Below are 27,279 nucleotides of genomic sequence, written 5' to 3' on the forward strand. Positions count from 1 at the left end.
ACACGACGTGAGCTAAATCATTTCAAGGTTGTCTTCAGTACTGAAGACAACACATGACATTCACAGTCGCATTTTTTAAAGCAAATGAATGTATAATTGTAATTCAGGTACTACTACGTTATTTTACCATGTTTTACATCACAATGTATTATAGATTATCATTAAAAGGGAACATCATAACATAAACAATAAATACACACCACTTCCGTTACCTTCAAATGCTCCCGTACGAAACATTTTGAGAGCGGCAACATCACTTCATATCGCGACTGTACATGTACCTAAATATAATATAAATATAGGTAATATAGTATAAATGAATTTAATCAGCCATGGGGGGTAGGTAACAGTAGGAGAAGGTAATAAAGGATACAATAGGTGAAAAACTTTGGACAGCACTGGTTTAGACTCCACAGCGATAGGTAGAGAAGTGTGTGAAAGGAATTTGGGAGTGTTAGTGAACTCTGACCTAAAACTAAGGAAGCAATGTATTAGTGTGAGGAATAGGGCTAACAAGGTATTAGGCTTTATTAACAGGAAGGTAACCAAAAAAAGTGCAGAGGTCATCCTCAGACTCTATTTAGTGTTAGTTAGGCCACACTTAGATTATGCTGTCCAGTTTTGGTGCCCACACTACAGAATGGACATCACCTTGCTAGAATCAGTTCAGAGGAGGATGACCAAGATGATTCAGGGGCTTAGGAACCTCCCATATCAAGATAGGCTGAAACATCTAAACTTACATTCACTAGAAAGACGAAGAGTGCAGGGAGATCTGATAGAAGAATTCAAATGGGTCAAAGGTTACAACAAAGGCGATATAAGTAAAGTACTGAGAATTAGCCAGCAGGATAGAACATGCAGTAATGGATTTAAATTAGAAAAGTATAGATTTAGGAGGGAAATAGGCAAGCATTGGTTTAGTAATAGGGTGGTGGGGGAATGGAATAGACTCAGCAATTACAGTGAGTGCAGGGATGATAGCTTGTTTTAAGAGTAGACGATAGCTACATGGACGAGGATGACAGGTGTAGGCCATTCAGCCTCTTGCAGTCTCCCCATGTTCTTATGTTGACCCATCCCACCCGTTATCACTGGCCAGCGTAGTGGACCCATCCCCGTTCTATTCCGTGCTGCATATTTCTGCCAGTCCACACCGCATGCTGAATGTTTATACTAACCTAACCTAACTTAACTTTCCTAATGGCTGGGCTTTGCCCTCCTAAACTCCCTTAACAGGTGGGCTTTGCCCCCCCCCCCTCGACCCTGCCATTCTATTTTCCAAGTCCGTTACTGCACTGCATTCTGAAACCAAAAAAGAATCCATAATGAAAATATTAACTTCGCATGAAGTGGCTTACCCTTCTTTGGTCAATAACACTGTAGTAAATTCCTGAGTGGCCCAGAAAAAGGAATTTACTACAAGATTTTCATTTGGACACTGCCATGTCACTGAGACACAGTGCAGAACAGTATAGACTCTATGAGCCCAGAGTCAACCTGGAACTGGGTTTCAGAGCATTTGAGAAGTGCCCCGCAGCTCTATAATGAGTTACCCAGGGATTTTAAGAATAGTGGCAGCACTGCTACGGTGGCAGACCGGGACTGAAACCTCATCAACGGTAATCAACGGAAACGATAATCAACATTAGCCGGTTAAGATTCATTTTAGTACCATGCCAGTATTTCATTACCTATAGTCCGGCAAATCTTAAGTGGCGGCTCTGACGTAGACAGCCCACTAGACCCTGTTGCCACATTTCCAACTGACCTCGCACACCGTGCCTCTCACACCTCTCTCTCTCTCTCTCTCTCTCTCTGTGTGTGTGTGTGTTCCTCTCTCTCTCTCTCTCTCTCTCTCTCTCTCTCTCTGTGTGTGTGTGTGTGTGTGTATGTGTGTGTGTGTGTTTCTCTCTCTCTCTCTCTCTCTCTCTCTCTCTCTCTCTCTCTGTGTGTGTGTGTGTGTGTGTGCGCGAGAAAAGTGGGGGTGTACTCTCATTCGGGGAGTATGGTGCACGACAATGCATAATAATAATAATAATAATAATGATAAACCTCTTTTAAAAAATGCACCAAGACTCTTTACCCCTTGGGTGATGTGGAAATAAGGTCAAAGTGTAATATTTTAATGTTCTTAGCGACCACTCCTTCCCCACTCCTTGGCCCAAGCGGAACCTCACCATTCACCTGCATGACTCACATCAAAATTTGCTTGACGGTCATGGCATTCCATATATAGGTACAGTCTGTCTCCATATTTTAACATAATTGTGCCATATGGCTGACATTGTATGGCAGATGGCAGACACACACCAAAAAATGGCAGAAATGCGATAATTAAAGCAGGCAGAGCAACTGGCAACTGCGGTGTGTTGGGTTGACTTGAGCTGACAACGCCGCGGTGGCAACGCTGCCAAGTGTTGTACAAATTTCTTTGTATTCACTCACAGGTAGAGAATCAATCATAAAAACCATATTTGTTTTTATACTAAAGTGAGAAAGAGAGAGACACGGGGGGAGAGAGAGAGAAGGGCGTGAGAGGCACGGTACGCGAGGTCAGTTAGAGACATAGCACCAGTGTCTAGCGGGCTGTCTACGTCAGAGCCGCCACTTACGATTTGCCGGACTATAGCTCTTCATATATCATTTCTACAAACGTTCAACAATCATGGAAACGCTTTCAAAATCCAATTCAAGGACTCTTTATTGTTAAAAATAGGGGATGATATTCATGAAAGCGCAGCATCCTCTGGCGGCGGTGCAGCCGGCGTTGAAAGAAATACCTCCTCGCAGAAATAAGTCGCATATACATGTGCGGGGGGAGGGACGAAGCCCCCCCTGTTGGCAGGTCGTAAAGTTCGGTTGGAGTAGTTTAAATATGCTCCCCCACCCTAAACCCTCTGCGAGCTATTTTGTGGCTGTGGCGGCGGCACCATCACCGTGGCCGCCGCCAGAGGAGGCTACGCTTTCGTGAATATTATCTCCTATTTTCAACAATAAATAGTATTTGAATTGGATTTTGAAAGCGTTTCCATGATTGTTGAATGTTTGTCGGAAAGATATATGAAGAACTAGTGAAGTTTCATTCGGTAGGTAATGAAATACTGGCACAGTACTAAAACGAATCTTTACCCATTAGCCAAAGAATCAAGAGGGGGAGGTCCTACACAGAACACTGGGGTTCCTGAGGAGGAATTTACATAACTGCACACCTGACATTAAACACATAGCTAATGACACACTTGTGGGACCAACACTTGAATACTGCTCCACGGTGTGGGATCCTCACACACACAGAAACATTGATAGGTTAGAACAAATCAACACCAAGGCGGCTAGGTTCATTACAAACAATTACACTCCAACGCCTGGAATCACAACACGGATCAAACAACAGATAAACATGGAACCTCTTCACATATGCAGACAAGCACACAGACTTACACTTATGTACAAGATCACAAACACTCACATTGACATTGACCCACATACATACTTACACAACGCAAACAGTCAACGTACTCATAACACACACATTCATAAATACCAAACACATCACACTAACACTGACGCATACAAGCACTTATACTTTCCACGTACCATACGTGACTGGAACAGCCTCCCTCAATAGATTTTAGACTGCGGTACAATAGACTCATTCAGAAATCAAATACATACTCACTTGTCACCACAACACACCAACACTAACAATTACACCTGATTCACTTCCCTCCCCTGCACACTTGGCTCCCCCATTCCCCCAACAGCCAACACAAATATGTGTGTTATGCACCTCTACAGGTGCCCTGTGCATTAAGATGCAGATCCAGATCCTACAAAATGATACAGGTTAAAAGAGGTCAAACTGAAATGCCCGAATTTTCTCATTTACTACACTCCCACACGACCACAGCGTGTAACGAAACATATGAGAAATTAATCCATACAAGGAAAGGTTTGCCGGCGCCGGGGATCGAAATTCGCGACCAGCGAGACGGGAGAGCCACTCCTTAACCAGTCTGCCAAAGAGGTACTCCCTTCGCAGAGTGAGTTATGGGAGGCTCGCCCATCAGGCAAGTCGCTGCACTACAAAACTAAATCAGCACACGTACCAGGTACCTGACACAACACCTGGACAAACCTGGGTAAAATTCTAGTGTTTGCCCATACTCCCCCCTCCCCCCCATACAAGCCTGGGGACCTGGTGGGAACACGAGGTTTTGGGTGGGGGACACGAAATCCGTCACAATCACGTATTTTTTTAGTGAGGGGGGGATAAAAACTCCCTAATCTAGGGAAATTCCCTAAATCTAGGGATTTTTTCTCCCACCACCACTAAAAATGAGCGTTTGCGACGAATTTAGTGTTCCCCATACGGAAACCACGCACTCACTGAATCCCCAAGCTTGTTTTGGGAGAGAAGCATAGTGTACCCACCAAACGATGCTCACCTCACCATCTGGCGTGGCGCCAGAGGCAATCTGCGCTCACATAAACCGCCTACACCACACTCATGCCCTCTCTCTCTAGTAGGTTCTCACCTCATCACAAGGTTTCTGTCCTCCAAGTAGAGTCCGTAGCACCAAACACAGTGTATCTTCATTGTTTATCACTGACACAAGCAAAACCACCGGCTAGCCTTGGTCTGTCCAACGCTGTGCCTTAAACAGTACTGCGGGTTCTAGAGCAAGTGAAGGCTCTCGAACCTCCTGCCCGAGCTGTTCGAACACGTGAATCCTTACTGACCGCATGTTGAATCTGCTTCACGGGTTCGTATTCCCAGTATACAAGGTGACTGTGGATATTGACTCCGCGCCTCCAGAATACGATAATACGCCTCCATATATCATTTATAGTGTTAAAAAAACAAAATACATGTCCCTCAACCATAATATGAAGGCGGAAGTACTTAAAAGTAAAGAAGAAGCCGAATTAATCCCCTTCCCCCAACGATCTTGGGGGACCCGTGGGAGGTCGGGGTATTTGGGTGGGGGAGCATATTTAAACTACTCCAACCGAACTTTACGACCTGCTAACAGGGGGGCTTTGCCCCCCTCGACCCCCCTGCTAACCAAGGGGGGGCTGCGCCCCCCCCTGGACCCCCCCCTCTTAAAGTACCCCAACCGAACTTTACGACCTAACAGCTAACTGAGGGACATTGAACACAAGTAACCTGCATTCGAACCTGCTTCACACGTTCGTACGTGATACCAAACCTGCCTCACGCGTTCGTACGTGCTGCCAGTAAGTGAATACATAGTCGTATATGACGGTTGCAAGATTCCTATGACGTAAATTACTTACAGTTTACAGATGCTTCATTATGACCATAATACTGTAGCAGGGGGCTTCGCCCCCCTCGAACCCCCCTTTGGTATGGAGAGTGAGTGAAATTGCATGGTTTCCGTACTACGTTGTAAAAAACCCGGAATGTATGAAATTTCCCTACATCTAAGTAATTGTAAGGAATTTCCCTACATCTAGGGTATTTTTCAACCCCCCATAACTCAAAAACTATGCATTTGCGACGCATTTCATGTTTACCACCGCATTCCCCGCAGTCTCAATGGCCCCCTTGCCAATTTTGGTTGCGAGGGGTGAGTACTGGCGAACACTAGAATAATACCAACCTGTACCTGAGCCACACTTACCTGTGTCCAGGCTGTTGGCTACCAGTAGAGGGCTACTAGGGCGCGCTTCTTCAGTGCCTCGGGGGGCTGGGTCCACGGCCTCTAAAACTTCTCACTTCTTCTTCAGTGCTTGTTTGGGTCTGATCTGCTTGGTGAGTGTCATGGGGCAGGCTGTTGTTGTCGAGGGGTCTTCAGAGTGTGTGAGGGCCAGCACCTCCTCGACTCCTCGCTCCGTCTTCTTCACGTCACGTTGAGCGAGCCAATGTTTTGATGACGTCACGCCACAGGCACGTGTTAGAGTGCTCGCCGAGATCTTGCAGGTGCCGTCGCCGAAGCTGGGGCGGCGGCCATCTTACTGTACCCGATTCATCCAAAAACTGACGACTTCACACACCTCACTCCCACCCCGTTTCCTGACACCACCATTCATTATTAAGAAAACGGAAGTCGCCATCGTCTTCCTGAGAAAATTCTGCATCATGTTATCAAGAATTTGTAACAATAATATTAAAACAAATAGACGAAAATGGGGGCGAAAGAAAGTAGCACATGAACAACTCTTATACACTTATTCCCTTCGGTTCCGTAGGACTCAGATATTTTTCGTTGCATCACAGCGTAGTTTCTGAATATACGTACGTGAATGCTTTTCTGTGCTCTTCAAACATGCTCCTGCCAAGGTCTCTCTCTCTCTCTCTCTCTCTCTCTCTCTCTCTCTCTCTCTCTCTCTCTCTCTCTCTCTCTCTGTAAAGTGCAAACTGCGAACTCGCCAATGTGGTGTTTATCTACTTATTGCAGAATTCAATTCACATTTCCTTATTTCCTCTCTGTCAGCTCCTCTGCACCCTTTGACACTGAGAAACGCCAGGATTTACTATTTACTGCACTCCAACACGACCTCCGCGTGTAACGAAACACACGAGAATAAATTAATCCAGACAAAGAACGGTTTGCCGGCGGCGGGGATCGAACCCGCGATTAGCGAGACGGGGGAGCCACTCCTTAACCAGTCGACCAAAGAAGTACCCCCCTCGCAGAGTGAGTTATGGGAGCTAGGATCTCCCATCAGGCAAGTCGCTGCACTACACGGCTCCCCATTCATATTTAGATTACTTTTTGTGTGTTGAGATTTCCCATTTTCTATGAACTCTTCAGAGAGCATGAGCCATCATTCTACCTGTTACCCACACGGGATGACACAACAGAATCACGTACAGGAGATGATGCCCACCACCTTGCCACCAATGAAACGCCAGGATTTATTCTTTACCACACTCCCACACGACCACAGCGTGTAACGAAACACACGAGAAATTAATCCAGACAAGGAGGAGTAGTGAGTAGTCGTGGCCGTGATCGGATGTGTCGAAAGTGCTGTGTCGACATGGCATTGGATTTGTATTACGTTTGTAGGAATTTCACAGGCGAGAAATGGATTGGATGCTGTCTGTGCCCTAAATGGTGTCATGTGAAGTGTGCTCATTTGTCTGGAATTAAGCAGGAGAATATACCTAAAATGAATTGGATGTGCAACCCATGCCTCCATAAAGCATCTGTGGCCACCAAAATTGTGGAAAAAATGGATGAATTCAAGCAAGAATTATCTAAGGAAATATCTGTGGTTAAGGATGAAGTTGGATCAAGGGCTGTGAAGGTGCAGGAGCAGCTGGGATCAGTTGTTGACACACTTAAACTTGCTGAGCATGCTGAATCTAGCTGGGCTGAGGTGGCAAAGAGAGGCAAGAAGGTCAAGAAAAATCACTTAGTTGTAAAAGCTTCTACACAGGAAAGAAGGCAACAGACATAAAGGATGAAGTCTCCCAGGCATTGAATGGTATTCAAATAACTGATTCAAGATTTACAAATAGAGGTAACATTATCATGAACTTTGATAATGAGAACACAAGGGATGAGGCTGCTCAAAAACTGGAGTCTGTTGAGCAAATTAATACCAAGAGTGTTGGAAAGATGAAACCAAAGATCATGATATGCAATGTGCATAAAGAGGAGACCAAGGATAAAATAAAGGAGACCATCTTGGACCGCAATGAGTTCTTACACGCCATTGGGGGTGTTGAGGATAAGATTGAGCTGGTTTTTAGCAAGCCTGCGGCTGGCGGCACGATGCACTACATTTTGAGGTGTGACCCAATTGTAAGAATCACAAGAATCACGACAAGCTAAAATTAGAATGGGGAATATACACAGTGAGAGACAGATATCATGCAATTATATTGTTGTGCTGGAAGCTTCCCCCGGCGCCCATGGGCCTCTAGAAGGCTCCGGGAGCAGCGAACAGGGGGGCGGGGAGCAAGGCGAGCCGTCCGCGCCCCGCGGGGCGCGGCCAGACGCCAGGCGGGAAGTGTTGCCAACTCGCATATATTTTTGCTACATGTTCTTGTATGATCTAAAATATACTGTAACATTCTAGACTGCACTGTTCTGGATATATATATAGGAGAAGAGGGCGAGAGGGGACAGTCCCAGTCATAGTAAGCTAGTGGTAAGTGAAGAGTCAGAGTGAAGTGTACTACTAAGGAAGAATATTAAACTACAGAAGCTGTGCAAGTTGTTTACATATCTCCCTCCCACGGAGTCTCCTGACGGCGACACAGAACCCAAGTAACACGTCCGGCATAACATTGGCGTCAGGAGTGTAGGCATTTGTTTTTTCGCCATGGAGACTCGTTCCCAAGCTGCCCAGAGGGACGACGTGTTGACTGAACTCTTGGAAGCTTTGAGACTACAGGGGGAGAAACAAGAAAGAGCACAGCAAGAACTCAAAGAACAACAAGAAAGAGCACAGCAACAACAAAAAGGAACACTCCAAGAACTCAAAGAACAGCTAGAAGATCGCTTCACGGGATTACAGCAACAGCTACAAGCAGTACAAGATGGAAGTGAGTCAGTACGAAGAGAAATGACTGATATGACCACGAAGTTACGACAACGCCTGATAGAAGTGGAGAAAGAACACACAAATCTTCAACAAGAGATGGAGGTGGTACGGGAGACGACACACAAAGAAACATTAGAAGTAAGTGACAGAGTGAAGGCCCTTGAAGACTGCTTGGCTGGAAACGGACAGCCAGTGCCTGCAGGGGCTAGTTGTACCCAAGATGCTTCTCCTACGCAAGTCCGGGGTAGTTTGAGCCCTGTTTCGCCTGAGTTCATCCCCGCAAGAAGTTCCGCCAGCCCCATGAGTCTGCTGGGTTCGCCTGTTAGAAAGAAGCCTCAGGAGTTTGATGGCAAGGTCTCCTGGGAGGCTTACCGCGCTCAGTTTGAGCTGTTGGCAGCCCGGAACGGATGGGATGACCAAGAGTGCGCGGTACAGCTGGCCACTAGCCTGAAAGGGGCGGCGCTGAAGGTCCTTGCTCAGCTCGACAATGCGACAAAGGGCAGCTAAAGTGGGCTGGCGCAGGCGCTGGAGCAACGATATGGGACCAAGCACCAGAACGAGCCCTTCAGGGTTAGGTTCAGAACCCGCAACAGGAGGCGCGGCGAGTCTCTTCAGGAACTCGCTCAGGACCTTGAGAGCATGGCGCACAAGGCATACCCAGGTGCCTCCCCTGACCTGCTGACGGTTTTGCTGCGTGATCAATTCATCGATGCCCTGGACAGCCCTCAGCTGAAGATACAAGTGAAGCAAGCTAAGCCAACATCAATGCAGGAAGCTCTGGCACGTGCCATGGAGTTTGAGTCCTTTGTTAGGTCTAGCTTGTCAAGCTTCAGGGACGACTCGACTTCTGGCTTTAGGACACGAAAGGGCGCTGTCAGCGACACAGACAGGTTCCAAGGAATGTGCTGGTACTGCGAGAAGGTTGGGCACAAGGAGAACGAATGCTATAAGAGGAAGAAGGAATATGAAGGTGGCGCTAAGAAGCCCAGGGAAGGACCCAAGTGCTGGACCTGTGGAGAAAAGGGGCACTGGAAGAATGAGTGTCGGAAAAATGTGCCCCCAACGAGGGACCACCACTCGGGAAACTAAGAAGGACTGGTTCACTGGGGCAACGACCAGTCTGTCCTGTACATGCCCCGAAGATATCAGTGTGCAGGAGAACCACCATGACAAGCTGCCAAGTGGAGGGCAAGGTTGACGGAGTGTTGTGGCCTGTGGTCGTCGACACAGGCTCGGAACGCACATTGGTGCGGCCTGACGTGACGGCTTCCTAAGACGCCGCATCGACTGTGCGGAGTCACAGGACACTACGCAGAGCTCAGACGCCCAGTGGACGTGAAGTTTGAGCTCGGAGGAAAGGAAGAGTTCCTCTCTGTCTACGTGGCTGACATGGACCCCTGCATCCTAGGTATGGATTATCTTGTCTCCCACAGGTGCGAGCTGGACTTCCGCGCTAAGCTGTAGGAGGAAGGAGGGTGCCACTGACGACTGTGAACAAGGAAGACCTGCCAGTGACGGTCAAGCGCACCACAATTATTCCTCCGAGGTCGGAGATGCTGTTACCCTGTCAAATTACGGGTGCCCCCCCGGCTAATCTGTGTGTGGTAGAGAGTGGAAGTCGATGCCAGGTAGAAAACGGGGTGATTGTAGGCAGTACTTTGGTAGACTCTGCTGCAGCGGAAGTGCCTGTCATCGTGGCTCATGTCTCCTTCAGCCCAAAGAAAATAGAACAAGGGACCATGGTGGGGTTGTGCCAAGAGATCGACCAGGAACCGAGAACCTGTGTCTGCAGGAGGACCGAGATCTGAGACCAATTATGGAGTGGCTGAGTCAATCGTCAACGCGACCTGGGTGGGAAGTAATCTCGAGAGAAAGCCCTACCACCAAGAATTACTGGACTCAGTGGGACACTCTTCGGATGGACAACGGGGTGTTGCAGCGACGCTGGGTCTCTCATGATGGTCTTGACCACTACTGGTCCACGGTGCTACCTATGAAGTCCCGGGAAGGCGTCTTGAAAGAAATGCACGACAGCATCACCAGCGGACACCTTGGGCCATGGAACGGGTGGCAGTGGATATAGCAGGACACTTGCCTCTGACGACGAACGGAAATAGGTACATCTGCGTCACAATGGATTACTTCACCAAGTGGCCGGAAGCCTACGCCATCCCTGACCAGGAAGCCACTACCATCGCTAAGGTATTGGTGGAGGAGTTCTTCTGTCGTTTCGGTGTGCCTAACGAGCTCCATTCCGACCAGGGAAGGAATTTTGAGTTAACAGTCCTTGCTGAGTGCTGCAAGCTTCTGGGTATCAAGAAGACCCGGACCACCCCTCTGCACCCACAGTCAGATGGAATGGTGGAGAGGTTTAATTGTACGTTGGGCCAGGAATTGGCCAAGCAGTGCAACAATAATCAGTCTTCATGGGATCAGAAGCTGCCTGCGCTCCTCATGGCCTACAGGTCTGCCGCCCACGAGACTACGGGGTATTCACCGGCAAAGCTGATGTTTGGACGTGAGCTGCGATTGCCGGTGGACCTACTGACAGGAAGGCCTCCTGGGGAAAGACTTCCAAGGGACGCCTCCAGTTTTGCCAGTCAACTAGAGGAACGGCTGGAAGAGGTGCACCATCAAGTCCGTGGAGCCTTGAAGTTCTCCGGGGAGGCCATGAAGCGCGGTTACAATATGAGGGCAAGCCACGTTGACTTCAAGGAAGGAGACCAAGTCTGGCTTTACAACCCGCAGAGGAAGAAAGGACAGTCTCCGAAGTTACAGAGCCCCTGGGAAGGCCCTTATACTGTGCTAGAACGCCTCTCCGACGTGACTTACCGAACCCGGAGAATGGAAAGGACCAAGCCGAAAGTTGTCCACGTCAACCGCCTATGGAGGTACCACGGTCCGGGAAACTACACCTGGAACAACTACAGACACCCAGCAGCCGACGAAAACGCAAGGGACGTCCAGGACCGAGAGGAGGTCGACGACGACATAGGCCTTCTGGACCTTTCAGCCGAGGGAGATAACCTCCCGGCTTCGGCAGATGTTCCAGGGACACCCCAAGAAGCGGACGACGACGAGGCGCACCAGGAGACAGACGCGCAGGAGGCACCGAACAGAAGACAGAGACAACGCAGGCGTCCACAGCGATACGACGATTATTATGTTTTTGATTAATTCTCTTATGTTTGTATATAGTTAAGTGTGTGATCGGGACGATCACAATTAAGAGGGGGGGATAGTGTTGTGCTGGAAGCTTCCCCCGGCGCCCATGGGCCTCTAGAAGGCTCCGGGAGGAGCGAGCAGGGGGGCGGGGAGCAAGGCGAGCCGTCCGCGCCCCGCGGGGCGCGGCCAGACGCCAGGCGGGAAGTGTTGCCAACTCGCATATATTTTTGCTACATGTTCTTGTATGATCTAAAATATACTGTAACATTCTAGACTGTACTGTTCTGGATATATATAGAAGAGGGCGAGAGGGGACAGTCCCAGTCATAGTAAGCTAGTGGTAAGTGAAGAGTCAGAGTGAAGTGTACTACTAAGGAAGAATATTAAACTACAGAAGCTGTGCAAGTTGTTTACATATCTCCCTCCCACGGAGTCTCCTGACGGCGACACGGAACCCAAGTAACACGTCCGGCATAACAATATGCTATCAATGTCAGAGATATGGCCATCTTGAGGCCAACTGTACTGCCAAGACCAATGGCGACACCCCAAATTGTTTCAAATGCGCTGGCAATCATAAATCACAGGAGTGCACCAAGGCTGAGAAGAAATGCATAAATTGTGTGAGATACAAGAAGCCTGAAATCAACCACTCAGCGAATGACCAGTGTTGTGTAGTTCTCCAGACTGAAATTGAGAGAATTCGTAACATGACCGATCATGGCTATTAATTAGTGTCTGTATTCAAAGATAAATTGTGTGTGATGAATGTTCAGTGTGCTGGAAATAATTGTTGAATATTTAATTGTTATACTATAATGAAAATAGCAGACATGAACACTGAACTAATTGTTATATGTGATATTATTCGTGAAAGAATTTAGGACACTCACTCACTCACTACGATGTTTGAGAATAAGTGTATCGAAGACTATTATTGAGGCTAATGTTGTAATTGTTGACGGCCCTCGTAGAGCGCTGCATCAGCGGCGGAGCAGGGCCTGAAACCTCATCAACGGTAACGGTAAACGGTAAGGAAAGGTTTTGCCGGCACCTGGGATCGAACCCGCGACCAGCGTGACGGGAGAGCCACTCCTTAACCAGTCGGCCAAAGAGGTACCCCCCTCGCAGAGTACGCGAGTTATGGGAGCTAGGCTCGCCTATCAGGCTAGTCACTGCACTACAGCTGCAAGTATGCCCTGGCCATTGTTTGTAGCGGCGAATGAACACAATGGGTCAAGTGTCAGGTCATGTCTGCCTACTCGCTCAGCTTTTTATGCTCCCCCCCCCTCCCCTCTTCCTCTCTTAGACGTTTTGGTGAAACTTTCACTTTCACCGTTGCCCTAAACATTTCAAAAGCATTCGACAAGGTCTGGTACTTAAGTCTTTGCTTTCTAAACTTCTCTCCTACGGTTTCTACCCCTCTCTTTGTATTTTCATTTCCAGTTTCCTTTCTGGCCGTTCTATCTCTGCTGTGGTAGACGGTCACTGTTCTTCCCCCTATCAACAGTGGTGTCCCGCAGGGCTGTCCGATCCCCCACTCTTTCTGTTAATCATTAATGATCTTCTTTCTATAACAAACTGTCCTATCCACTCCTATGCTGATGACTCTGCATTACTCAACATCATTTAACAGAAGACTCTCCCCACAGGTATTACGTGATTCCAGGCTGGAGGCTGCAGAATGCTTGACCTCATATCTTGCTTATATTTCCGATTTGGGCAAAAGGAACTTGGTGTCCTTTAATGCCTCAGAAACTCAATTACTTTACCTATCAACTCGACACAATCTTCCAAACACCTATTCACTATTCTTCATTAACAACACTCATATGTCACCTTCTTCTACATTAGGCATCCTTGGTCTATCCTCAACTCAAAATCTTAACTGGAAATTTCACATCTCTTCTCTTGCTAAATAAGCATCCTTGAGGTTGGGTGTTATGTATCGTTTCTGCTAGTTCTTCTCCCCTGCACAGATGCTGTCCATACACAGGGGCCTTCTCCATCCTTGTACGGAGTATGCATCTCATGCGTGGAGGGCTCCATGCATACAGCCTTACTGGACAGAGTGGAGTCAAAGGCTCTTCATCTCATCAACTCTTTCTCTTACTAGCAGTTTTCTACCTCTTATACTGGGTCCTTCACTGAACACTACCTGCCATCTGGTGGCCCTGGTGGAACTACCAAAACTAATATGCATGCGGCGTACGTTCAAATAATTTTTCTTACTAGTTTTTTGCTATTATTAAGAAATCACATTTTTCTCATAGCTATGGTATAAAGACACTTGACTTATGTACTAATAGTATTTAAGAAATGGGGAAATGAAAGATACAGGAAATTTAAATACATTTTTTCCCACATAAACAGCTGTCACATGCTCTATGTTGTTCCTTTAAAGTTTCATATAGTGAATGTAATAAGATGCTAAAGATGTATATATGTATCATGATTTGAATTAGAAATATGAAATAATCTGCTGTTCGGATAATGCTCACCTAAGAGGGAGGCTTGGACCAGAGCTGCTTCAGGGCTTGGTAAGCAGGTCAGTGGTCATATGCATTGAGATGGCCCTTGACTTCCTCAGGAAGACTCCTGACATACCTCTCCTTGTCGCTCCTCAAGAGAGCTCTAGTCCTATGCGACAGAGACTTAAATTGGTCCCGATTTCCAGCAAGCCTGGCAGTGCGACTCTCCTCAATATTCTTCAGCAACTCCCCCAAGGAAAAACCTCTCCTAGATCTCAAGCGCTCTCCAATGCACTCACATCAATTTCACATCAAAAGGTATCCCATAGTTCTGCAGGGTCCTCAGGGGTGCTGAGCACATTGAACCAATTTGAGACTGTCGCTACGTACTGGTTAGCACATGCCAGGTCTTTCAGCCTCTCGAGGACCACAGTATTGCTGCATCTCGAGATTCTTGATTTGAAGTGAAGCTTGAGGGTTGCAACAACAAGCCTATAATAAATAATCAGTTGCAAAGAGCTCAACACTGCATATGAAACCCTACAGTTCTGGAGGATGCTCCAGTTGCCTACAAGGATGTGGTAAATCTCCTTAGCTACCCTTCTGGCATTGATATATCAAGTCCAGCAGTGCAGCGCTGGTCTTTGGTACCAAGAACCTGCAATTCTTAGCCTCTTGGATCTTCAGGATCCAAGCCAGGATCACAGCCAACCCTGTTAGCGCCAGTAGTAGCAAAGTTGCCAAAGACAATGAATGTGTTCCAAGGGGGGCACCGGCATAGCTGGGCACGATAACAGAAAACCTTATTCCCGATAACCGAAAACTGATAATGGAAACCCTTATCGGTGATAACCGATATTCGTTAACTGGAAACACAAATATAGGCGATAACCGATACCTGATATTAATCCACAATTCCGATACTAGCTAGCGATAAGTCCGATAGGCGAAAACGGTACTATATTGATATTTCAAATAAAAAACATAGATGAATTCAAATTTTCATTATCTGTATTTTAGAAAACTTACAAAACCTGAAAACCGTTGAAACGTACATATGGACGGTAATACTAGAAACGCCTGAACCTGTGTTGTGTTATTTGGCGTCCCCACCGTCAAAAGCTGGCGCTTTTGTTTACAAATACTGGTCTCGTGTACTGCGCATGCTTAGACCAACAAGTGTAGACCTGTACAGTCTCACAAAGCCTTTTAAACGTAATTAAGATTTGCTGGAAGGCTGAATCAGACATACAGTACCACTACCACCATCACCGCTGTTTCTAGAACTACACTCTGTACGAGTTGTATTTACATGTACAGTGTCGTTCTAGAAACAGCGAGGATGGTGGTACTGTATGTCTGATTCAGCCTTCCAGCAACTACTCTTAATGTGTTAAAAAGTTTTTTGAGACTGTACAGGGCTACGCTTACTAGTCTGAACATGCGTAGTTAACGAGAGACCAGTGTTTGTAAACAAAAGCGCCAGCTTTTGACGATGGGACACCAAATAACACAACACCGGGTGCCTTCAATACCAAACGAATATGGAATATCAAATTTGAGGCAGTGAATAATCATTTTTTGGGCAAAGTTAAATGATTTTTCTCTTTTATATATTGATTTTTTGAGTCTAACATAAAAAAATAACCTAGTGGTTTAATATTGATGATCAGAGTATGAAACATCTTCGCCGAAGATATTTCATACCCCGAAGTTTTTTCATACAACACCGGGCGCCCGGGCCACGTGTAGGGAGGAGACAACGTTTTTTTTTATTGAGAGGCGGAAAAAAAGTAGCGATTAGCGCTAGTTTGGTTACAAAAGTAACGAAGATACCGATATATGTTTAAATAAGTAGCGGATGGCCGATAACCTGATTTTGTTATCAGCGATAAAGTACCGCAATAACTTATCGCGATAACGCCCAGCTATGGGCACCGGTCCAATACAGAGTTGAGTTTGGTGTAGAACACCTAGCTCCTTCTCTTCTGTTTCACACATAGTGGTGCCATCTTGCTTGGCTAATTCTGTCCCCTGGAGCTCATCTTTGATCCTCATTTTAGAGAGAATCTTGAGTTCAGATTCATAAGTGGTCTTCAGGATAGAATGTGAGAAGTCTTACGGCCGTACCATAAGGCAGCCTCCTCGACTATATAAGCTCTTCGGCCAATTTCTCATATCATAATCTTCCAGGGGCCCGCTCCGTAAGCAAAGGAAAGGTGTTGAGGGGCGAAATTGTTGGAATCTGGCAAGGGGTCGAGATAGGCACATCTTCGTGAGCCCCTTCGCATATTTTATGCGTCAATTCTGCATTTCTCTCATTAATATAGTAATAAATGATCCAGGAATTATAATAAAACGTAATTGATCTAATATGAATCTGCAAGTTTTTTTAAATAAATGATTTAAAATGTTGTTTAAGACTTTAGGGTTGTATCATGATTTTTAACCCTTGCCGAGTTGCCGTGTCAACACGCCTCCTTGGTCAACTCAAGGAGCTACGTAGTCTTTTCCTATAGCTCCGATGGGGCTCGAGCACTTATATCTAACGGCTCCTTGCTTGACGCGATGGTAGCGAGGGGCAGTGATAACACCGGGCACATGTGGACTCCTGGCTGTGTGCGTGGAGAGAGGTGGAAACCAAGGGGTGCTGAGGTCACTCCCAATCCCCTGGGCCTCTCCTCTCGTAGGCCTAGTGGAAACACGGGCCGCGCAGGGATGCCAACCCTATCACTTACGCTATGTTCCCAATTATACCTATATTTGCCTTTCAATCAACCATTTTCTTCGTGATTATACATTGAAAAATATGTATGATTACACTAATATATGTAAAATGCTTCAATTATCAATATTTCCGTGTATTGATGTTTACAGAGGCTACCAGCCCAACTTGGAAGAAGCCCTAACGGAGGAAGGGGCCGAGATCACCTTACAGTATCCGGAAGAAAGGGGACACTGTTTAAGGGAAGAGGAAGGTTTAGAGGCTGCCTTATGGTACGGCCGTTAGGCCACTCAGGAATAACTGAAAGTGCCAGCCTGTAGTAGCTGGTGGGATGTGAACCTCAGTCCTCCTGGTTGCCGTGCCTGCATGTTGACCATGCACTCAGCCACTGCCTGGTAAGTAAGTAGCGATCCTCACTCATGAAACCACTGTTACATACATTAAATTCTCGTTTTAATGAACCAATTGGGAGAGTGGGGGTGACATCATATCCAAAAATCTGTTATATCCAAGGGATCCAACCTTTTTAAATACAATGAACCTTACACGTTTCATGAACTGAAAGTTCGCTAGTTCGAACCATTTACAGGGTAGGCGGTGGCTGAGTGGTCAGCATGCAGGCTCCGCATTCACCGTGCCATGGACGATGTCGGTTCGTATCCGCCCGCTACCACCTGGGATTTTTCAGTCACTGTCGAGTGGCCTAAGACTACCCACATGCTGTCCTGAAGACCACCTATCAACCCGGACTCCAGAAGAAACCGTCCAGTGAATCAAGAATGAGTTCCGGGGGGGCGGCATGAGCCAAGCATAAATGGCGCCACTATAAAAATAAAAATAAATAAAGAAAATGCCTGCACCATGACAGGCTTAGACTGACTATCAGGCCCCTGAAGAAAGCCTACCAGCGCTACAGGCGAGATGAAAAAAAAAAAAAAAAAAAAAAAAAAAAAAAACCGTATGTAACAGTTTGTTCTTTGTATTAGATGCGAGGTAAGGTACAGAAGGATGAGAGCAAAGGTGTTTACTGTTGGATGGATAAAGCTAGACTGATATTAAACACACGTACACCGCCTGGCTGTTTAGTTCCCTCCGCCGCCAATCAACGTGTGTCTACTTGCTCAGCTGCACCACCACCAAACTGAACCACACACTTACTGAGCTTGTTCGGTGAATCCCTGCATACACCAAGACTGGCCCAAAAAGTTTGTTAAAGCCTAAATTCGTTATATTTGAGGTGTCTAATAGAGCAGGTTAACTGATATTTGCACCACTGACACCAAGTGCAACATACATAGTTCTGTTCCTGACACCAACTGCAACTTACAGTAGGTGGGTTGTGGGTTCTCATGTGTGCTTCAAGTGGGTTCTGTGGGCCTTCACACCCTGGAGACTTAACAGTAGCCAGCAGGTGGTGATGAATACTGCTCCACGGTGTGGGATCCTTACACACAAAAACATTGATAGTGTTATGCCGGACGTGTTACTTGGGTTCCGTGTCGCCGTCAGGAGACTCCGTGGGAGGGAGATATGTAAACACTTTGCACATCTTCTGTAGTTTAATATTCTTCCTTAGTAGTACACTTCACTGACTTCACTTACCACTAGCTTACTATGACTGGGACTGTCCCCTCTCGCCCTCTTCTCCTATATATATTCAGAACAGTACAGTCTAGAGTGTTACAGTATATTTTAGATCATACAAGAACATGTAGCAAAAATATATGCGAGTTGGCAACACTTCCCGCCTGGCGTCTGGCCGCGCCCCGCGGGGCGCGGACGGCTCGCCTTGCTCCCCGCCCCCCTGTTCGCTGCTCCCGGAGCCGTCCCCTCTCGCCCTCTTCTCCTATATATATTCAGAACAGTACAGTCTAGAGTGTTACAGTATATTTTAGATCATACAAGAACATGTAGCAAAAGTATGTGCGAGTTGGCAACACTTCCCGCCTGGCGCCTGGCCCAGCCCCGCGGGGCGCGGACGAGGCTTTGCTCCCCGCCCCCCTGCTCGCTCTTCCCGGAGCCTTCTAGAGCCCCATGGACGCCGGGGGAAGCTTCCAGCACAACAATAGGTTAGAACAAAACACCAAGGCGGCTAGGTTCATTACAAACAACTACACTCCAACGCCTGGAATCACAATGTAACGCCTTTTTTTTCCAAGGCGACGCTACATTCCTTCTGACGGCCACTGTTTAGATAGCAATGTGGTAGCGGGGTGGTCGTCTGGCTATTTCCGAGCGGTTGTCAATGATGTTGAGACAAGTCTCTGGACAAGTGAACACTCGTTCTGGGTTTTAGTGCGGTAATGATGGAAGGTGGGTGGATTCCCGTGTGAACCACTCTGAGACAATGTTTAGTTAAGGGGGAAGTGGTGATAACGTGCGTGTGTGGGTGGGTGTTCAGTAATGCCCAAATGGCAGGTTGACAGGCTTGAAATTTTAGCACTTACAGTAACTTAATCACTTTCCTTATGTATGAATAGTTACAGCCCCTGGGAGGTTAGCGGAGTGACAATTTTTTAAATGAATACATACATAACTGAATATTATTGAACCTAACTAACTATCAGGGAGATTGGGGAACATTTGAATGCTTATCTGTGTTGAAGTGCTGATTGGTGCAGGATGGAGGAGGGCACTGGGGCGATTGAGGCGCCGGGGGTGGTAGACTGCCAGGGCTGGTAACTGCAGCAGCGTTGTTGACGAGGCGTGGTTGAAGAGGCCGTGGTTGGGTGGTTTACGAGCCGAGGCGTGGTTGCAGAAGCCGTGGAGGTGGTTATGACGGCAAGGTTGGTTTAAGGCGTTGTTGAAGAGGCTGTTTCTGCCGTGCTTTTGTTTCGCCTCGCCTTGCTGAGCTCTGCTGTGCCTTGCCTCGCCTCTGCCGTGCTTGCGGTGGTGTTCACAGGGCTGTGATGGACGGTCACGCCAACCTCTCAACGTGCGTCCTTCACCGCTCGTCGGTCTCGCTCTCTGCCTCTCACTGTCTGCCTGTATCTCAGGGTTTCTGTCTCCTCCCTGGCTGCCCTCCTTGCGGTAGTGGTGCTCGTCTCCTCACTGCCCCGTGCTTCTCCCTGCCTTGCCTTCTCGCCTTTGCTCCTCGCTAAGCTCCTCCCCTTCTTCACGTGACTCCCTCTCTGCCTTACAACTAGATAATCTATCGCTAGCTAACTAATAATCATTCTAGGGTTCGAGACCGGAGATGAGGGATTTCAAAATAATCTTTCATCCATTCACACCCCCATTCACGCCAATAATCTCTACTTATCACACACACTCGTTCACCCGTCCACACATCCGCTCACTTGCTCGTTTGTTGTAATATATAATCATTCACTCACTTGCATTCCATACTCACTCACTCATTAGTCATTACACATTTGGATCGTTACAATGAGAAAATGATGGTGATGATGAGAAACGAAAACAATGGTGATGATATGAGGAAATGATGGTGATGATAAAAGCAAGCAGTGGTGATTGTGGTGATATGAGAGGAGTGCACATTTGGACCGATACAACAACACGGGTAAAACAACAAATAAACATGGAAACTCTTCACATACGCAGACAAGCACACAAACTTACACTTATGCATGTACAAGATCACAAACACTCACATTGACATTGACCCACATACATACTTACACAACGCAAACAGTCAACGTACTCATAACACACACATCCATAAATACCAAACATATCACAATAACACTGACACATACAAGCACTCATACTTTCCACGCACCATACATGACTGGAACGGCCTCCCTCAATAGATTTTAGACTGCGGTACAATAGACTCATTCAGAAAATAAGTACGCACTCACTTGTCACCACAACACACCAACACTAACAATTACACTTGATTCACTTCCCTCCCCTGCACACCCAGCTTCCCCGTCCCCCCAACTGCCAACACAAATATGAAAGTTATGCACCTATACAGGTGCCCTGCACAATAAGATCCAGATCCAGATCCAGATCCAGAAATGCAGGGTCTTTCTTCCTGCATCAGCACAGCAACAATCACAATCAGAAGTCTGGGAATGTCCTTGCCTTTCCTGATCCATGCTGAGTCTTGTATCACTGACTTCTCTCATCTTAATTATAGTCTGTTTCACTTGGATACTACAGGCGGCCACACACCCTCATGCTCTTCAATTTTGCCTGGCCAAGTGGCAGCCAATCACCGCGCTGAAAAAGTTAAGTTGCTCGGCCCAGGAAGCTCGCTCTGTGCTCACACTACCTCACAGTGCTCTGGAATACATGAAGATAAATATTTTACACCTCAGTATTCAGGGTAGGCGGTGGCCGAACTGGTAGCGTACTGGACCCACATTCGCCGCGTGATGGACGACGCGGGTTCGAATCCTCACGCTACCACTCGGATTTTTCAGTTTCATTTTTCAGTCACCGCCGAGTGGCTTAAAACTACCCACATGCTGTCCTGAAGACCACCCATCAACCCGGACTCTAGAGGAAGCCGTCCAAGCGAATCAAGAACGAGTTCCGGGGGCCAGCATGAGCCAATGCAAGATGGCGCCACTATAAACACTCGCCTGCGCCAGAACGGGCTGGGCCGACCATCAGGCCCCACCGGGAAGATGCCTACCGGCGCAATAGGCAACAACGTAAAAAGAAAAAAAAAAAAAGAAATATTAACTTTATGCAATTTTACCACTGAACATGTATAGTGCCTAAACTGTTAAATTTTATGATGAGACAAGAAAAATAGCCATAACTATGCTGTTAACATGACTAAGGATGGAAATATAAACTTGTTTTTATCATGTAAAAAATGTCTTCATTCATCACAAGATATATATGAGAGAAAATAATTAGGTAGTCATCTTGTGTTATAGAATGAATGTTATAGATAATGACTCAAGGATGGCAATGCTACTAAGAAAACAGTATTCCAGATAGTATTAGAAAACTATAAACATTGCACAGAGTTGCAATGCCAGCGGTCAAGGTGGACGCAAAGTGACAGGTTCTGTGCGGTGACTGGCTACCACAGAGCTAATCAAAATCAAGTGAAAAAAGAGGTGGTGTGACTGCCTGTAATATTTTATTGAAACAGACTATAGTTGAGTCTTCCTCTACCTCGTCCTCTACTCTCTCTCTCGGAGTCCCTCGCTGACTGACTGCCCTACCTGTGTTAGCTCTTATACACCCATTTTCTTTCTCAAGGGCTTCAGTAAGGTATGCATGTGAATAGTGTAGAGTAGTTGAGTCGAGTACCAGAACTTCCTAGAACTAATACAATGCAGTGGCATAACACAACCCCTTCCTTCATAATTGAGCTGTCTTGATGCAATATTATGTACAATCTAGAAAACATTATCCTTCAAATTTAGTCTGTTAATCATCCGTCTTGTCTCAGTGCGATGCTGGGCTCTCCAGTCCTCAGCTGCCTGCCGGACATCCAATGATGGCTATCAGCAAACTCCTGTGAAGAGCTCTGAGTTGTCACTGGTTCACTTGTTCCCAAGGAGCGGCTGCCCCTTCTCGTTGACATGTGACCTCCTGTGTTACACATGTATTGGGACAGGTCTGTGGCACTTCCCCAGCTGCCTCACATGATTCCATCTTTCCCTTAAGTGACATGTAGAATCGTAGAGGCACTTCACCACACTATAGGGATCTCCCAAGGACTCTAAAGTCTTTGAGACTCGCCTACTGTCTTGGGTTGCTTGTTGTGCTTCACCAGATCCAAGCTAGCACTCCAAATATCTGCGGCCTTACTAAAGGGTAGCAACTCTGACCTAGGAGTGGTCATGGCCAATAACCAAATCATGATCCACAACTACACTGTCACAAAAAACATCTTCTCTGACTATAATTTGGTTTATGTCACAACCACCATGACTAGAAAGAGAAAAAAATGAAGTCCATTGAAGTCTTTATCTGTCTGCTTTAGTCAAACTGAAGGTATGAGTGGCTGAGAAACGGCTAAATATGGACCAAGTATGAGACTATGATGACAATATGCTAAGTACTACATTGGCATCCTCCTCTCATAAGCATGCAGCCGCTACTATTTTTGTGTTTCACTCATGCAAACAGCAGTGTGACCGGTTGGTTTTGGTAACAACATACACCTACTTGTGAAACCTGGCACCCAGCCCTGATGCTCCCAAAGAAAGGGGAAGAATTGAATAACCACAATTGTACACAACATTATCAGACTTTTTTACAATCCCACACACTGGGGGAGAGAGACAGAGGCTGAGAGGATAAACTAAACTGATCAGTTTTTAGACCTGGGTCATGTATGGTGGATTGCCACATGTCACCATGGCCTTCAATTTCTTTTCATTAAAATCTATTTCCCATTTTTTACTCCATTCATGTCTCATTTAAATCTTCCTTGAGTTTAGTACAATGATCCTCATCTCTTATTTTCTAAGCAGTTTGGCATCATCTGCAAACATACTCATGTACTAACTTTACTTTTTCTGGCATATCATTTCTATATATTAAAAACATCACATAGGCGCTAACACTGATCCCTGTGGCACTCCACTTGTGACCTTTCTCCAGTCTGATTTTTCATCTTTCAATATGGTTCTAATTTCTCTGTTTGCCAGGTAATTTTTCATCCATTCTGTTATATTTCCCCCCAATCCTTCTCTATTTTCTAATTTCCACAGCAGCCTCTTATGTGGAACTTTATCAAATGCCTTTTTAGGTCCAAAAATATGCAGTCTGTCCATCCGTCTCTCTCCTGTACTATATCAATTATTCTTGAGTAAAAACATATTTGATTTGTGACACAAGATTTACCTTGTCTGAATCCAAATTGACTTTCATTTATTATCTTCTCTTTCCAGATGTCTTTTATTCAATTGCCTTCTCACTCAGTTTGCACATTAAACTTGTTAGGGAAACCAGTCTATAGTTCAGCAGCTCTTGTTTATTTCTGCTCTTATATAATGGGACCACATGTGCCCTCTTTCATTGTACTGGGACTTCTTCAGTCTTGATTAAACAACTTACAACATCATGAATTGGTTCTATTAACTGTTCCCTTCACTCTGTCAGTACTTGGCCTGATACGTACTTCATCTGGACCCATTGCCTTCTTACCATCTAGTGATTTCAATAGCCCTAGTATCTCTTCTTTATCCACTTATGTTTTCCATTCTTTTGACACTTCTCTCCTCATCCCTCTCTTCAAATTCTGTCTCTTGGGTAAACACCTTCTGAAAGTTTTCATTTAATATTTCACAGATTTCCTTTACATCTTCATAGACTTGGTCACTCACTTTGATTGCATTCACAGTGTCTTTTTTCCATAATATCTCATTTATATGTCTATATAAAGTTTTGGGTCGGTTTCTTCTTGAGTCCGGGTTGATGGGTGATCTTCAGGACAGCATGTGGGTAGTCTTAGGCCACTCGGCGGTGACTGAAAAATCCCAGAAGGTAGTGTGGGGATTCAAACCCACGTCGTCCAGCAGGTACCGGTACCTGGTACCGCGAAGCCTCATGATCACTTGGGTGCCGGGAAGCGTCGTGATCACTCGGCACTGCGCATTGCCGCTAGTACCGGTACCGTTTGGATCTTAGTGACGCTCGGCGCTCGCCCGCCCGCCTCATGTGGTATCACGCGGTATGGGCCCTGTATGGAGACGCTGAGTCACTGCCTCGCTGACCGTCCCCCCAAGTTCCCACCATTTTGTCCTGATTTCCGTTTCCATCACAGCTCCCGTTTCCATTATTTGATTTATTTATTGGAGTTACTGGATAATTCTTCATGTCTGATTCTTTTTCTTTTTTAGGTTGCTAATAAATATTGTTATTGTTATTAGACTATGATCGAGTACATCCATAATAACTATACATGCCATTTTCTTATCGAAAAAATAAATATTCACTTCATTCAGAGAGAGAGAGAGAGAGAGAGAGAGAGAGAGAGAGAGAGAGAGAGAGAGAGAGAGAGAGAGAGAGAGAGAGAGAGAGAGAGAGAGAGAGAGAGAGAGAGAGAGAGAGTTTTCTTTACAGGAAATTTATTTGGGAATTTCATCAAAAGTCATAGATAAAAAAAACTCTCCTTCGGGTACCGGTACCGGTACCGGTACTAACGGTACCAGAGTTTTCGGTACCGGTACTACCGGTACTCAAATTAACGGTACTTGCCCATCCCTAGCGGTCAGTACTGTCTTGAGTGAGCCCACCGCTCTCCCCCGTCCGCCATATTGTTGTAGGGGCTGTCACTTCAGTAGCACTTTTTTTTTTACCCCATTTTACACTGTTTAAACTTACTTATAATATGCTGGCGTGTGAAATGAAACTAGTGTTACTGCTACCCATATATTGCATACCAGACTAGATATTATATATTATACACAGAATCACATTCCACTAAATAGTACTAATTTATTCATCCTGGCTCTACTTCTGGCGCCTTTAAGGGATATTAGTCGTGCAGTAAACTGTCTGGCTGCATATCTGTGCCTGACCTGCAGATAGGTCTCGCCTACAGCCTTGATCAGTAACACAAGATGATTAGTGAACGGATCACTGTCTAACATGTGTTGTGCCAGGCTGGAAAAGACAGCCCTCTCCTGGAACTCAGACAGTACAAGTGTTACAATGTTGTGCCAAGCATGTGTTGACAACTTTGCATATGGTTGGTCACTATACTGTAAAACTTCCTCTCTGAATTTTCTTTCACACACAAGACAAATGGTAACATCTCTGGATGGAAAAGATAGGTGGCCTTTGTTTTCAACTGAGATAAATCAGTGAATTGCATCCATATGTTGGGTAAATAAAGCATTGCAGCACGACTCACACTTTAAAGATCCCTTAGGTTTTAAGCTGACAAATCCGGCTATATAGCCAACGATCTTGTGAGAGAGATGTTCCTAACGCTTAGATCAAATAATCAGTGTTCATATGTCCTGTGCATCAGTCTTGTTATAAAAGTCATGCACGCTTGCCTGAACATCAGATATAAAAATTAATTAATAAATAACTTACTGGTGAAAAGTAATGGATGGATCAGATTTTTGTTCGCTTGTTCATTGCACCCAAATGAAACACAGGTAGTCAGCATTCCAGACCACACACGAAGCCACACTCCTGCCTCTGTTCAGAGCTCGACTGAATTATAGACAGAGAATATGTGTGGATCGACTTGGGTCAAGACCTGACACCCCTTATTAATTATTTGTCCTCACCCTGACCTCGGTTTTTCTCGACCCGAGTCATCATAGCCCAACCCATAAACAGACCTGACTCCCTATTAACTATGTGACCTCACCCCAGCTCTACTTCTTAGACAGGGGACAAACATGCATTCCAACGTAGCGAAATACTTCCATGACATGTTTCATCAGGTGCTCGGAAAGAAAGTATCAGGAAAAAAAGTAACGGAAAAAAAGAAACAATTTTTGCTAGGAAATAAAGTATCAGGAAAAAAAGTAACAATACTAATTTTATTTAATAAAAAAAGTATCAGTGGTCATTCATGAAGATAAATTGACAATTAATGTACACGAATTAAAGACTGCCGAATTGAAAATAGTGGCTCTGGTACAAAAGGAAGTATATTTTTTCTTGGAAAAGTTAAAAACATTAAAACATTAAAAACATTAAAACAAAAAAATATTAAAAACATTAAAAAGTTAAAAACATTAAAAATACTAAAACATTAAAAAGTAAAACCAATATGATTAGGTAAATTAAAGAAATATTTTGACGAGATGTATATTAATGTAGTGTCCGGGTTATATGTATATTGTGAGCAATTCCTTCTAAAAATTCTGGGATGGATTTTCTTCCTTCCACCCTGTCCCGACAGATATGTTGTAGCCGCTTCTGCAATTGAATAGCGTTTCTCTTGTGTCTTGGTTTGGATGCGTTGCCAATCAGGTCCTGCTGCACCACGGTGTCCACGGTAACGTGTTCTTTTTGGAACCACTGTATGCACTTCCATACAGAGGGATGGTGGTGTCCAACTAAGTTTGAGAACTTATTGTTCCAACCCTCACAAATGTTGTTAGTACGGGAGTTGCCGTGTAATGTCGCCTCATGTACATTCCAGATAGCAGGGGAGTACATCGGGGGTACAACACGCAACCTGACACCCTGGGAATTCTGCAGCTGTTGACTTCTGTAGCTGCCTGAGACATAGGTTGTGTCAAAATAGTCCACCAATTCAGCACCCTCGGCAGGAGTAACGGTCTTGAGGTGCTCCATACCTTCTTTCACTTCCTCAGTGGGCAGGAAGGCGAGTCCATCCAACATGCTGCAGAACCGCCGGAACTCCGTCTTAGTGGTAATTTTCTGTTAGACCAAGCTGCTGTATTCTACGCCAGGCACACTGTGTAAGGTGGTAGAAGCAGCCCTTGGTCTCCACTTCTCTACCAAAGCTGGCAC

General features: G+C 45.8%; 1 protein-coding gene across 1 annotated transcript in view; it reads right to left on the minus strand.

The window, feature by feature from the left end:
- Positions 1–5,892, minus strand: part of LOC126983541 (transcriptional protein SWT1-like) — a 34,976-nt gene extending 29,084 nt beyond the window's left edge. The window contains exon 1 of the mRNA XM_050836312.1: positions 5,652–5,892. The gene's annotated coding sequence lies outside the window, so the exon portion shown is untranslated. The remainder of the gene's footprint in view (positions 1–5,651) is intronic.
- Positions 5,893–27,279: the final 21,387 nt, after the last annotated feature.

Source organism: Eriocheir sinensis, chromosome 5 (assembly GCF_024679095.1).
Source record: "Eriocheir sinensis breed Jianghai 21 chromosome 5, ASM2467909v1, whole genome shotgun sequence".
In the NCBI taxonomy this organism is placed as follows: domain Eukaryota; kingdom Metazoa; phylum Arthropoda; class Malacostraca; order Decapoda; family Varunidae; genus Eriocheir; species Eriocheir sinensis.